Source organism: Odocoileus virginianus, chromosome 8, assembly GCF_023699985.2.
Source record: "Odocoileus virginianus isolate 20LAN1187 ecotype Illinois chromosome 8, Ovbor_1.2, whole genome shotgun sequence".
NCBI lineage: Eukaryota > Metazoa > Chordata > Mammalia > Artiodactyla > Cervidae > Odocoileus > Odocoileus virginianus.
The window spans coordinates 21,152,028-21,162,473 of record NC_069681.1 but is presented as its reverse complement, the minus strand read 5'-3'; positions in this window follow the sequence as shown (position 1 = coordinate 21,162,473).

The following is a 10,446-nucleotide window of genomic DNA, read 5'->3' as shown; positions in this document are numbered from 1 at the left end:
TGACATTTTCCCTTTGACATCTCTTTCGAACCACTTATCAATCCATGAGAGACTGAGTCTTGGTTTTCTTCTTACAGAGGCTGCTGCTGCCAGGAGCTGACTTCAGGGGCGCAGGAAGTGGGACGGGGAAGAGGTGGGGTCCCCTGAGGGCATGGGTCTCCTTCCACAACTACACTTCTCCAGTGGTTGTTGTCCAGTGGCTCAACTGTGTCCGACTCTGCGACCCCATGGACTGCAGCACGCCAGGCTTCCCTGTCCTTCACCATCTCCCGGAGCTTGCTCAAACTCATGTTCATTGAGTCAGATGTAATCCAAACATCTTGTCCTCTGTCACTCCCTTCTCCTCTGCCCTCAATCTTTCCCAGCATCTGGGTCTTTTCCAGTCAGTCCACTCTTCTTTTCCACCCCAAGACCACCTGAGTCACCCTCCAGGGCCTGGATGTCAATGCTCTGCTGAGGTCAGGAGGGAGGCCTCTTTGCAAGAGTAACTCCTGGAGTCTTTCTGCAAAGGACAGAGCCAGGGGCTTGCTGCGGAGGACCCCGAAGAATACCTGGGAAAACAAATCCCCCTGTGCTCAGGATCAGGTGGTAATTGACAGAAGGCCTCAAGGGGTCTGATGTGGAATTTTCTTTACTTTCTTTTTTTAAATTCACCTGATGTTCCCTGAGGCTATGCCAATGCATAATTACCCATTTCCGTTCTCCCAAGGAGAATCAATCACAGTACAAAAACGGTAGCAGGCTCCTTTATGTAATATCCCTGGAATTTAGGTCATGGCAATGTTCGAGTTCCATTTTATGAATAGGGAACTTGCTGGAGAAACAGCACCACGTTTTATTGCCTTTCTTGTTGTGTTCCTGTGTACATACAAGTTCGGGAGGCAGAACAGGGCAAGTCTATCCCCAAGTGTGTACGTGAGTGCACCTGTACATGTTGTGTGCGAGTGTGAGCTTGAGTGTGGTCCTATGTGCTTCTGGACCAGTGGTCACAACTAGCGCCTAGAAACTGTTTGGGGACTGAAATCGAGTTGGTTGTGGATTCTGTGTATATGACATTAAGAGTCAGGACCTCATTCATGTATTATTTCACAACTAGGGCAACGCTGTGTCTACCACTGTGTCTATCCCAGCTCCAACAGTTACCAGCTGTGAAACTTTGGGCAGAGCGTTTAACCTCTCTGTTCTTCCGTTGCCTCTTCTGAGATATGGGAATTGTAATGACACCTGCTTCAGAGGGTTGTGAGAGGATAACAGGATTGGAGTCCATTCTAATGAGGTGGATGAACCTGGAGCCTACTATATGGAGTGAACTAAGTCAGAAAGAGAGAGAGACAGATATCGTATATTAATGCATATATATGGAATCTAGAATGATGGTACTGATGAACCTATTTGCAGGGCAGCAATGGAGACTCAGACATAGAGAACAGACTTGTGGACACAGAGTGGGAAGAAGAGGGTGGGAAGAATTGAGAGAATACCATTGAAACATAAGCATCACCATATGTAAAATTAGATAGCAGGTGGAAATTTGCTGTATGATGCAGGGAACCTGAGTCTGATGCTCTGTGACAACCTAGAGGGGTGGGTGGGAGGTAGGAGGGAGATTCAAAAGGGAGGGGACATGTGTACACCTATAGCTGATTCATGTTGATGTATGGCAGAAACCAACAGAATATTTTAAAGCAATTATCCTCCAATTTAAAATAAATAATTTAAAAAAAATCCTTAGCACAGTGCTGTAGCAGCAACCCTCAATTGACATGAGCTAATAATGATGACAATTACAAAAAGATTGCATTGTCTACCGAGGAGGTTACTATCTTCATCACAAGAGACCTCCTAAGGCTCGTCCATGTTGAATAGCCTATGAATCTCTACAGGAGCTTCCTCTGCTATAAAGTAAGGGTGATGTCCCCTTATCTACCTTTCTGGGTTCTTGTCGACCAGTGCAGCGGTATCTGTGGATCTCCTGGCCTACAACATAAAATGTGGCTGAAGGCCAGATCTGGTCTCCCATCACCAGTCACAACTCCTGCATGAAACCATAACCATGACTCCTTACACATACAAGGTGCTCAGAGGCTGAAAAGAGCTTAGTGGTCAGAACGTTCAAGGAGCTCTCCCATTTTAAATACTCTCACTTATTGTTCCTGCGAATATTCTGACCTCTGTTGGAATGCATGTCTCAAGTTTCAACTTAGAAGGTTTGATAACTCTAGTTAGCATCTTGGAGCTCCTAGCCAGTTATCAGTAGTCCTGCAAGGCTGAGAAGAGAGAACAAACTGGCTTAAATTAAACAGGTAGAAAGAAGGTTGTGTTAGGCTATGTGTTTATTTTAGGGAATAAAGAAAGTTAAAAACCACCTCGTTGTTTTCCAGCTCCATCATTTCTTTCACTTGCTCTTGTCTCTCAACATGAAATCCTTTGGCTCTATCATTAAGAAATTGTGTTTGAGTCATTCTCAGAGGTCTAGTCCGTGATGAGGGTACCACATCAATTAAACAATTAACTACCCCTTTCTAAAAGTTTCGGTCCAACATCAGCAAAACCTGCCTTCCAGCTTGAAATTCTTCCAACCCGCTAACCAACAGATTGCATTACTGATGCCTCTGAGATACACACACACACACACACACACAGACGTACACACCTTCCCCGTGAGGGCATACACAGTTGGGCTCGGGTGTTAGTAGCACAATGAACTTATCAAGCAACAAAGTGGGTGGCAGGGAGAGAGAGGAGTCTGAAAAAGGGTCGCCCCCCTCTTTGGCTCCCACTCCTAGTTAAGAAGTCCAGGGCATTTAAGGTCTCACATTTCCATGCAAGAGGGAAACAGTACTTGATGAAATGTAGCCTTTGAACAGGAAATGGGAGGGTCGTCAGTTTGGGCTGGAACACATGTAGAATAATCGCAATGACATTGCCTTTGCTGGTGTCAGAAGCCTATTTGTCAAGCAGCCTGTGGAATGATGCCAGGGCACGGTCTTTAGATGCTGCCTCCTATGGAGAGGAGGGAACGACCACAAAAAATCCCCTGCCGGCCCACCCAAGTCCGATAATTAGCCCTACTGCAAAACATGTAGGCACGGGGCACGGGAAACCTTTTAGGGGTCCTTTATCAGGCCCTGCCTTTTCCAGAATGAGGTTAATTTGCTCTTATTTCAACCGGCTCCTGCCCAGAGAACAGGGAAGGGAGGAAAAAAAAAAAAGAAAGGAGAATGAACCGTCAGCGTTATTGAAAAGGTTCCTGATTAGTCACACTCACTTGCAGGCAGGGGCCTTGCCAGACACCACAGCACTCATTAGCAGACCTGAGAACTGGCGTGTCTCCCACTGAGCCCCAGCAGCCTCAGGGGGCCTGCACAGCCCTGCTCTCCCACACCCTGCAGTGAGAAAGGCCAGTTTGGGCAGGCCTGGGTGCAATCAACTCTTGCAGATGCTAAGTGAATCTGTTTTATGCCCTGTGTTGCATCGAGTATAATTATCCCTGAGTTCAGCTGGTGTGGAAACCTAGGTAACATGGCTTCCCATCCCCCTGAAATGGTTACCTGACTGGGGTCGCCGTCTTCTCCCCCAGGGTCCCTTTGGAGGCCCCAAGAGCTGGGCATGTACGTCGTTTACCAGCCTTGCTCCTCTCATATCTGGCTACAGTGGTGAGCCCTGCTCATCCAGAACTGGAAACGCTTCTTTTCCTTGTCTGAATGATACCGGCAATTATAACTCGAATGTATGTTGCAGACCAGTGGAGGGCTTAGGCCGCTGAAGATGATGAACCCAACTTATTTGCAGGAGACAAGGGTGGGCTGTGGAAATAGTCCATTTCAGTAACCATGGTAATGGGGAAACTAAGGCTGAGAGTCTGGAGAACTCGCTTGAAAATGTAAAGCAAAAAAAAAAAAAAAAAGAAGCCAGGAAACATCTCTGGTGGTCCAGTGTTTAAGAATCTGCCTTGCAATGCAGGGGACATGGGTTCAATCCCTGGTCAGGGAACTAAGATCCCACATGCCATGAAGGAGCCGGGCCCACAAGCCACAGCTACTGAGCCTGCATGCCACAACTGAGACCCGACGCAGTCAACTGAATAAGTACTTAAAAGAAGAAGAGGAGAAGCCAGGCTCCTGCTTTTCTGTTCATTTTCACTCCATTTGTTCGAGCTGCAATCCCATAGTAGAAGATGCTACTTCTAGGCAGGACACTGAAGAGTTCTTCCCTTTATGAAGACATCCATCTCAGAATCCTAACTCCACAATGCTCAAACAAAACTGACCCATACGATCTGGCTGCTGTTCGTGGGCTCCAGACTCTCCACCGGGAATCTGGAAGCAGAAGGGGCCGGGCCAGGACACTGTAAGTGACCATCAGAGGCACTGAACGCAGCAGATCACCACCCATTCCTCAGCTCGAGTGGAGCCGCGCACGAGGGGCTCCGGTGGGGAGAAGTAACACTTATCACCCAGCTCAGTGGCGATCTGCCATCGCTCCTGCCGGAATCACTATAGAGCCCGATTCCAGGACTTACATTATCTGATATACACTGATATGCATATTAGCTTAGATTTATGGTAACTACAAAAAGTGACCCTGGCCCTGAAAGAAATCCAAGTGATGATTAAGAACCATCCTTAACAACTCAAGTATGACTCAAAGCACTCGCCTTCCATCTCTTCAGGCTGCAGACGCCTGCACCCTGGCTTCGGGGAGACCTCTGTGTCTCCGTGATGATCTGGGCGAGTGTGGTAAGACCTTGGGGAAATTCCTGTGAGTTTCTTGAGTTTTCAAAACTCCCCGCAAACCTGCTAGATGATGCTTCACCTAAAGGAAGCATGTTGGCAAACTCAGAGTTAATGTGTGAAGGGCAGTACCAGGATGGACACTCAGCCCCCCGGCAGTCCCCCTCCTCCCAGAGGGGATGTGAAAGGCAGAGCCCTTGGCTGGTACCTGGTGTGGCCTGGAGATGGGGTGGAGGGGAGAGAGGGGGCCAGTTGTCCAATCTCGGGAATGCTATGTTTCTGAGTCAAAACAGTTAGTGCTTAAGACAGGAGATCAAGCTAAAAGAAGAGCTCACTTGACCCCAGAATGAATGTGCTAAGGAGTCTCCTGGGACAAGTACAACCTCCCCACCCCCATCCCCCACCCTGACCAGGGCAGGGCTCCTTGGCCAGTATGACTCTTCATGACCACAGTGCCAGCTAAAGCCTGACTACCGCATGTATTGCAAATCCATGAACACCAAGGAAAACCTCCTTTGCTTCCAATTTTTACACGAGTTGCTTTCACAAGGGACGTGATAATAATAGCTGGCAATTTCTGAACACCTTTCCCAGGCACCATTTTCAGTGCGTTGACTCTGTCAGCTTCCCTCACGACCTTAGGAGGAAATATCTTTTCTCATTCCCACGGGAAAGCCCATACACTGAGAATTCCCGGTTACACAGCTAGCAAGTGGCAGAGCTGGGATTTGAACCCATGATGCTGGTTAAGAAATGATGACATGGTTCTATGTGGACACAGGGTCTCGGGTAGCCAATGTGCCCCTAAGCATTAGGGAGGACCTCTCTCCAGTGCCGTGCATACATTCAAAAGAGGCAAAGAAGATGTGGCAGAGTCAGAGACTTCCCTGGTGGTCCAGTGGTTAAGACTTCATCTTCCAGGTGGGGGGCACAGGTTCAATCCCTGGTCGGGGAGCTAAGATTCCACACCCTTGGGGCCAAAAATCCAAATCTTAAAACACAAACAATATTGTAACAAATTCAATAAAAACTTTAAAGATGGTCTACATGAAAAAAAAAAAAAACTTTTAAAAAAAGATCATATGGAAGATTCAAACCAAGAGGAAATTTGCAATAATGGTCATGAACAAGGGCTTCATGATCAACAGGTGTGACTGGAGTCCACTCTGTCCCTTACCAGCCAGGTGAACTTGGACAGGTGACTCAGCCTCTCCAAGCCTTATTTTTCCCATCATAAAATGGGGGTAAGGAGGGCTTTATATCACAGTGTTCGTGTAGAGGGGTGGTTAAAAAGAACTGCCCCTACAAACAGTACTGAACAGTGGCTGGTTAGCGGTTCATGTGGTATAGATGGTGTTGTGAATTATTATTAAATACTGCAGGCTAAGGGCAAATTAGGGCAAGATAAAGTTTTTTTTTTTTTTAAGATTTTTGTTTTGATGTGGACCATTTTTAAAGTCTTTATTGAATTTGTTACAACATTGCTTCTGTGGTTTATGTTGTTTATGTTTTGGGGGTTTTTCTGGCCAAGAGGCATGAGGAATCCTAGCTCCCAGACCAGGGATCAAACCTGCACTTCCTGCATTGGAAGACAAAGTCCTAACCACTGAACTGCCAGGGGAGTCCCCAAGATAAAGCTTTATTTAAAAAAAGAGATTTAAGGTCTACATGGTCTTTTTGGTGATCAAATTTGTTATAGAGACTTATGACCCATAAATAAGGAATTTCCCTTAAAATAGTTGCTTTGGGAAGAAGTATTGTTTGTGCTTAGTCATGTCTGACTCTTTGTGACCTCATCGACTGTATCCCACCAGGCTCCTATGTCCATGGGATTCTCCAGGCAAGAATACTGGAGTGGGTTGCCTTGCCCTCGTCCAGGGATCTTCCCAACCCAGGGATAGAGCCTGCATCTCTTGTATCTCCTGAATTGGCAAGCAGGTTCTCTGCCACTGAGCCACCGGGGAAGCCCAGCTTTGGGAACTGGTTCCTTTTTCTCTGCTGGCCGCTGTCATTCATTCTACTTCAGCCCTTCCTCCCTGGATTTGGTGAATGAGGCAGTTATCATGTAACAGCTAAGCCTGGCTTCTCCTTGGTAACTGCTATGCCCACAGTGTCAGCAAAGCTGCCTCTGGGTAGTCGGGCCCTGACATTCAATCCACAGCAGACCGATCTCCACCCTGTCTCCTCACACCCCTGCTCTGCACCCTGCTTGAAGCCTGGCAACGTGTGGGCAGACTGTTGGCCAGAAGCCTGTCTTCCTCACCCAGGTCCTGTCACTATAATAACCGTATTTTCTCTCGAGGTGAAGAGTAATTGAATTAAATTGGGCGGCATTTGGTCCTGACCATATTAATTGCCCGATCCCATGGAGGCCTCTGTGAGGTTGTGGGCAGGAATGAACAGTACAGCCAGACAGATGTCCTCATCCCGTGGACTGGGTCGTTGTGTTCTAATTTCCCTGCACATCCCAGTGACCTTCCTCCTCCAGGGGGGATCCTTTGGAGGTTCAGTGGGCCTGGGGGTGTACCAGGAGAGTCCCCTGGGTGTGTGGGGAACACAGAAGAGCTAGCAGGAGCCAATTAGACTGATGTCACAACATATGGACGTGCAGATGTTACAACAGCAGTGGATGGAAGCACAGGCAATGGGCGACATCTATAAAAACGGGTGCAAAAATTACTGTGTGTGTGTGTGTGTGTGTGTGTGTGTGTTGAAGGGAGTTCCACAAGTAGGAGTGAAGAGTTTTGCTCTGGCAACCTCTCAAACTTTCCATGGTTAAAAAGTCACGTCTTTGGCAAATGAGCAGCCTTGAGAGGATTTATCAAGAGTAAATGATGTGGGTATGTCACTTATCTAAAAGTCAGGAAGAGATCCAGATGACTGCCTTTAACTGTCTCAATAGCTCTGTCTTCCCTTCTTTCTGCAGATAAAATTAAAAGTAAACATCACCATCTAAATTCTTCAGCAGAATGGACCGGGGACACCAGGAGTGGGAAACGGGAGGAAGTCTTGAGGGTAGGCCTTGAAAAACCTCTTTCTCTGTCATCCCTTTCCTTGTCCTCACTGTCCACCTGGCCCCCCTGTTCATTATTCAGATGTAAAACTGAGTGACGTTTGCAAAATGTTTGATGCTATCTCTCTCACCCTCCATTTCATAGTTTCTTAAGGTGAACAGGGAAACAAAAAGATGCTCATATGTTGAGTGAGGCAGGCTGGAAGTTTGGCCCTGCTTGTAAAACACCGGCGAGATTGATTTTCATCCTCAGTGGCAGGACCTCTGTCACTTCACTGTGGCCATTGCCTTTGTTGGTTGGACCTTGGTGAACCCAGTAATCGAGTTGCCAGGCTGGGAGGAGTCCTTCATTTTGACTGGTCACCCAGGGTCTGCCAGGAGGAAAAAATGTGCTTGGATTCTGAGAATAAAAAGCAGCAGTCAGCCCCAAGGACTAAGGAGGGTGACAATTATTGTCCCCACAAGGAACCCAGAGTAGATGGTTTCTTCTTGTGCCTGCTTTCATAGGATTGCTCCAGGAGGAGGTGATGGAAGGATTTTCCCTTTCATTTATATTCAGAAGGTTCAGTTTGTGTGTCAGGATAAGGATCTGTGGGCTGAGTGAGAAAGGAAGTCCCAAACACCCCATAATTTTTAAATGATGGGTTATGACACATTAATGGTTCCCAGGATGGGGAAAGTTTCCATCAGGATATATGATTCAGCTCCATAAGCAAGCCCAGAGCCTTCAGTAGGTGCCAGCTTGGTTTCCAATCCACTAATCCTCTACAGTTAACCCCGTTTCCCGGGGAGAGGTCCTCCCCAGAGATGCGATGTGTCACCCTCACAGCATTGTTATAGCAAAGGCAGTAAGTCTCATTGCAGTCTGTGCAACCAGCCGAAAGTCTAAGACGAAAACCTAACTGAGCAGGAGGACCAGAAGAGCATATCAAAGGCACCCTAAATTTCTGAATTAATACCTTCTTATTGTTCGCATTGGTTGATTCGGTGACTGTTGTAAATTTGAACTTACAAACTAAGCATTCTCTAATTTTTTTTGTATGTATTTGTTTATTCATTCACTCTTTTTTTTTTCAGACTTGTGGAATCTTAGGGGGCTCAGGTGGTGCTAGCGGTAAAGAGCCCCCCTGCCAATTCAGGAGACAAAAGACACGTGCGTTCGACCCCTGGGTCAGGAAAATCCCCTGGAGGAGGGCATGGCAACCCACTCCAGTATTCTTGCCAGGACAGAGAATCCTGGCAGGTTACAGTCCATGGGATCACAAAGAGTCAGACTCGACTGAAGCAACTAAGCTTGCATGCATGTGGAATCTTAGTTCCCCGAGCAGGGATGGACCACAGTGAAAGCACCAAGTCCTAACCACTGGACCACCAGGGAAAACATTCCCTGGTAAAATGCTGCTTTTTATCTGCTTCACATGCTGGTGTTTTCCAGGAGATTTTGTTTGGGGAAAAAAAAAAAAAAGTTTGCAAACTACAGGACACACCTTAGGATCTAGCCCACAGGGTAAGGCCCCTCCTGGGTGCCCTGCTACCCTCCTCAGCCTCACACGCTTCTACCCCGTCACCCACACCCTGTACCCCAACATGCAAAATCACCTGCTGTTTTTCTATCTGAGTCTTTGCTTGTATGGGCTGTGTCCTCCACGGGAATCTCCTTTCCGCCTCAACTTCCATCACCGTCACCTCCAGGAAGCCACTCTGACTTCTCCAAGTGGAGGTAGGATGTGCGTTCCCATATCTGTGTACCGCAGAAATGCTTCCCTGGCCTTTCTGAATCACTGTAGTTTCTGTTGACATGTCTGGGATCCTCCCTAGTTGGAAATATCTGTAGCTTATTTATATTTATTTAATTAGTGGCTACCCACTACCGGCTTACAGTATGTGTGCTTGTGTATGTGTATGTGTGTGTGTGCAAACTCAGTCATGTCCAACTCTTTGTGACCTCATGGACTGTAGCCTGCCAGGCTCCTCTGTCCATGGAATTTTCCAGGCAAGAATACTGGAGTGGGTTGCTATTTCCTCCTCCAAGGGATCTTCCTAGCTCAGGGATTGAACCTGAGTCTCTTGTGTCTCTTGCACTGGCAGGTGGGTTCTTTACCAACTGAACTACTTGGGAAGCCCTTTACAGTATGCATCCAGAGTTAATAAATGTGGGTTGAATGAATGAATGAATAATAAGCAATTTAAATAAGAACCCAAATTTAGTCCTTAAAAGATGTGAGATTTCAAATTGCTGGAATGTCCATGCTGGATACATAATGTCTACCAAGCATCAGGTCCTGCTTTAACTATTTACATAAATTGCCTCACTGAATTCTCCAAACTAGCTCCACAAAGTAGGTGGTATAATCACCATGTTGAGCTTTCAGATGAGGAAGCTGAGCACAAGGAGGAGATGTAATACCACCAAGCTCCCACTGCTAGTAAAAGGCAGGGCTACACCCGAAGCCCAAGCTCTGTCACCCTGAGAACATCCTGCTCTAGCATCTTGCTCAGGGAGCTCCCTACTGATTATGCTCAGAGGGCTGTAAGTGGTTGAACATCTTCTTGAAGATGCAAAGTCGTGATGACTATCCTCTAACACAGATGCCTTTGGGAATGGGTGAGATGCTTTCCTTCTGAACTTGACAGTCCCGTGCATGCAGGCTAAGTCACTTCAGTTGGGTCCAAATCTGTGTGACCCTATGGGCTGTAGCC